The sequence below is a fragment of the Theropithecus gelada genome, chromosome 3 (genome assembly GCF_003255815.1).
Source record: "Theropithecus gelada isolate Dixy chromosome 3, Tgel_1.0, whole genome shotgun sequence".
NCBI lineage: Eukaryota > Metazoa > Chordata > Mammalia > Primates > Cercopithecidae > Theropithecus > Theropithecus gelada.
In genome coordinates this window covers 68,171,965-68,176,899 of record NC_037670.1, presented here as the reverse complement: position 1 = coordinate 68,176,899, position 4,935 = coordinate 68,171,965, and positions in this window count along the sequence as shown.

Here is a 4,935-nt window from a genome sequence, read left to right as displayed (position 1 = left end):
AAAAAAAAAAAAAAAAAAAAAGTGGGTAAATGTGATTGGTCATCTCTGGACTGTACTGGAGAAACAGGAAGTTTTATTTTCTTTTCTTCCTGACCAAGGAAGGATGAAGGTATCAGCAGACAGGAACAAATTGGGATTTATCCCAAGAACAACTTACTTGTGAATTTTAAAGGGCTCCCATTCTCCTCTGGCAAGTGGCAATTTAGACTATGTCATAATTCTGAGGACTTGCTCTTGGGCCAAGGCCTCAGGGCTCAGGGTCCTCTCAAAGCCTTGACCCACTCTGGGGTTGTAACTCTCCTTGGTGTGGAAAAATGGTTCGAATGCTGTTGCTTTCAAGAGGTTCTTTTTCTCTCTCCTCAGCTGTGTTGGTGCAGAACTGTCACATGTCTTTGGAGTAGAATAAGATATGCCAATCCAGACTCAACCCCATCTCATTAAGATCCAGTGATCTTCATTTTCCGATTGTCTACCCCAAGCTCCCTTCCTCCCCAAACTCATCCTCCACCCTGCTACTGGACTTGTCTTTGTACTCTCAAAGCAGTGTGAGGAGATTCATCAACCAGTGGTGTGGACATGTGAACAGCGTGAGGCAGAGAGTAAGCATCACCCTACAAAACCTAACCCCTTATAGGGTGGCATTCCCTTTCAGTCAGTCTCTACTACCTACTGATCCCAGGAGGGAATTTGCCCCTCAGCAACTTGACATGCCACAGCTCTCATTCTCTTGTGGAATGCCTGCCTGTCTGTGCTGCCTCCCTCTCAATCTCTCCTTCCCTCCACTTCTTTTTTCTTCCCATCTCCTCCTTCCCCTCCTTCTTCTTTCCGCCTTCTGTCCTCCCTCTCCCTTTTTCTCTCCTTCCCTCCCCTCCCTTAGCTTGGTATCCCCATCTCCAAGGCTCTCACTTTTTTTTTTTTTGAGACGGAGTCTAGCTCTGTCGCCCAGGCTGGAGTGCTGTGGCCGGATCTCAGCTCACTGCAAGCTCCGCCTCCCGGGTTCCCGCCATTCTCCTGCCTCAGCCTCCCGAGTAGCTGGGACTACAGGCACCCGCCACCTCACCCGGCTAGTTTTTTGTATTTTTTAGTAGAGACGGGGTTTCACCGTGTTAGCCAGGATGGTCTCGATCTCCTGACCTCGTGATCCACCCGTCTCGGCCTCCCAAAGTGCTGGGATTACAGGCTTGAGCCACCACGCCCGGCCAAGGCTCTCACTTTCACACTCCCAGGACACTCCTAGCCACTGAGTGGAAATCTCCGCCTTTGAACTCTGAGGTGTTTATATGTGGGTACTTTGGAACACTTAAAAACATGTTTTTTTCCTTAGAACACCTTATAAAAGAACCTTAAAATTAAAATTCTTTTTGGTGGGGAGATGAGGGTCTTACTATGCTGCCCAGGCTGGTATTGATCTCCTGGGCTCAAGGATTCCTCCTGCTTTCAGCTTCCTAAGTAGCTGGGACTATCGGCAGGAGCCACTACATCCAGCTTTAAAAAAAACTTTTTTTTTTTTTTTGAGACGGAGTCTCGCTCTGTCGCCCAGGCTGGAGTGCAGTGGCCGGATCTCGGCTCACTGCAAGCTCTGCCTCCTGGGTTCACGCCATTCTCCTGCCTGAGCCTCCCGAGCAGCTGGGACTACAGGCCCCCGCCACCTCGCCCAGCTGGTTTTTTTTTTTTTTGTACTTTTTAGTAGAGACGGGGTTTCACCGGGTTAGCCAGGATGGTCTTGATCTCCTGACCTCGTGATCCGCCGGTCTCGGCCTCCCAAAGTGCTGGGATTACAGGCTTGAGCCACCGCACCTGGCCTAAAAAAAATCTTAGTTTTTACCTGAACAAACAATCTGTGGCCAGGCACAGTGGCTCGTGCCTGTAATCTCAATACTTTGAGATGCCAAGACGGGTGGATCACCTGAGGTCAGGAGTATGAGACCAGCCTGGCCAACATGGCAAAACTCCATCTCTACTAAAAATACAAACAAAATTAGCTGTGTATGGTGACACGTGCCTGTAATACCATCTGCTCAAGAGGCTGAGGCAGGAGAATCGCCCAAACCTGGGAAACGGAGGTTGCAGTGAGCTGGATTGTGCCACTGCTCTCCAGCTTGGGCAACAAGAGCAAAAACTCTGTCAAAAAAAAAAAAAAAAAAAAAAAAAATCTCTGGACAATGGGAAGGGGCCAGTACCGCACATCTGGCGCCCTGTCATACAACAATATGCAGCCTTGTGCCTGGAATCCGTCTATATGCCCATGTCTCCTTCCTTCACTTAGGTTTTAAGCTTCTTGAGGGTGGCAGCCGGACAGTAGCAGTTTGCGTGCAAAGTCCCTGCAGTGGCATATGGCAGACTTTAAATACATCAGGACCAGAGGATGAACTGGAAAGGAAATCACACCCACCGGTGGGAGAAAACCAAACTTGATGATAGAGGACCAGTAGAGGAAGCAGCTTGAGTATGTGTCCTCAGATGCAGACACAAGGCCTTGCCTTTCTGGATGAGACAGGCACTGACTAGAGCAGGGTTTGCCAAACTCAGAGGGCCACATTTTAGGGACAGTCTAAAATGTGGTATATGGACGGTCTGCCAGTGGTATGTAGAATGGGTTAAAACTGGAAAACTGGGCTGGGTATGGTGGTGCACACCTGTAATCCCAGTACTTTGGGAGGCTGAGGCAGGAGGATTGCTTGAGCCCATGAGTTCGAGACCAGCCTGGATAACACAATGAGACTTTGTCTCTAAAAAAACAAACAAAACTGGGTGATTAGGAGGTGACTACAAGAGCATAGGGAGTGGAAAATGACAGGATGTGTGTAAATCTGAAGAAACGGTCAGAACTGAAGATCAGAATGTGTGCTCTGCAATGTGTGAATACAGTATGAATGTGCTCCAGGAAGAATATCTGAAACAGATTCTCATGACAGTTTCCAGAAGTATGTGGCTGTTGGGGAAGAAGATAGCAGGAAGTGGGCAGAGGCAGTCAAAGTGGAACGGGGATTGAGGAATTGATGCCCCTGATGAGAAGTGAGAAAAAAAAAAAAGCAGCTTGTGTTGGGGCATGTGTGGGAGCAGGAGCAAGTTTTTGACAGGATAAGCTGTCACATAGGGTTTTGCTGCTGAACTCCACCAAGCAGTCTTGGAGCAGAGTTCCTCAGCTGCTGAGGTCCACACTCACACTCAGCTGTGGCAGGAGGCTATGGAGTCTACAGGCAATTCCCAGAGTGTTAGTTCCCCACGGGCATTCTGGGCATGTGAGGGGCTTGTAAGGCTGGACTGGAGACTAGATGAGCCTGCTCGTGTGCAGGAAGTGCTAAACTGAATACTGAGTGCCAGGCTTGCCTGGTTCCATACTAAATAGGGAGTCATGGCTTCTGTCCATCCAGGAAATACATGTACATCTCATATATACCTATTCCACAAACTCTTTTTGAAAGCCCAGACGATAAACAGGCACAAAGCTACCTAAGCTCAAAAGGCCACCTGGCTCTACATGTGAGACATTAACGTGAGGGCTTTATAGATACTTTTCTACGTGTGGCCTCAAGCAAACCAGAAGAATGTAAGTGCCATCGCATGTCCACAGGTCAGCTGCAGACCCCCTTAAGCAGACTTGTGAGTGAGACTTTTTGCACTGACCTGGGTTCAGATTCCTGTGTCATCAACTGGAGCCATGTAACCCTGGGCTTGGGCTAACATTTTTTTTTTTTTGAGACAGAGTCTCACTCTGTCACCCAGGCTGGAGTGCAGCGGTACAATCTTGGCTTACCGCAACCTCCACCTCCCGGGTTTAAGCAATTCTCCCACCTCAGCCTCCCGAGCAGCTGAGACTACAGGTACGTGCCTCCACGCCTGGCTAATTTTTGTATTTTTTGGGTTTGTATTTTGACAGGGTTTCACCTTGTTGGCCAGGCTGGTCTCAAACTCCTGACCTCAAGTGATCCACTTGCCTCTGAAAGTGCTGGGATTACAGGTGTGAGCCACTGCGCCAGGCTCTATCTAACATCTCTGAAACTGAATTTCTTTGCTTGTAAAATGAGGCTGGTATTTATTTCCCAGATTAATTCAGGAGGTTAAATGAGATAAATCCACATAAGACAGGCTGGTAGGTTTTCAAAGAAATGTTTAGTGACTGTCCCCTTCCACAGGAAAAAACAAGTTTTGGAGCTAAACAGACCAGATTCTCAGCACTTTCCCACTTCAGATTATGTGACCCTGGGATGTTGAATCATCTTCCTCTGCCTGAATTTCCTCATCTGTAAAATGAAGTATGATTGACTTCTTGCTGTGGAAATGGAAAACTGAGAGGAGCCTGAGGCACTCCAGCAGAGTGTGGCCTGAGAGTGGCCAGGGCTGGTTACGTCCACCCTCTCCAACACCTTCAGAGAGGGGAGGACTCACTTTTTCAGTTTCTTCCTTTTTTTTTTTTTAAAGACAGGATTTCACTCTGTTGCTCAGGCTGGAGTGCAGTTACATGGTCACAGCTCATTGCAGCCTCGACCTCCCAGGCTCAAACAATCCTACTCAGTCTCCCAAGTAGCTGGGACTACAGGTGTGCACCATCACACCCAGCCCTTTCTCAGTTTTTTTTTTTTTTTTTTTTTTTTGAGATAGAGTCTCACTCTGCCGCTCAGGCTAGAGTGCAGTGGCGCAATCTCGGCTCACTGCAAGCTCCGCCTCCCGGGTTCACACCATTCTCCTGCCTCAGCTTCCCGAGTAGCTGGGACTACAGACACCTGCCACCACGCCCGGCTAATTTTTTGTATTTTTAGTAGAGACAGGGTTTCACCGTGTTAGTCAGGATGGTCTTGATCTCCTGACCTTGTGATCCTCCCACCTCAGCCTCCCAAAGTGCTGGGATTACAGGCGTGAGCCACCACACCAGGTCCTTTCTCAGAGTTTCTAAAGCTGAAAGTCATTGTCCAGAAATATTTAGTCCATACCTCT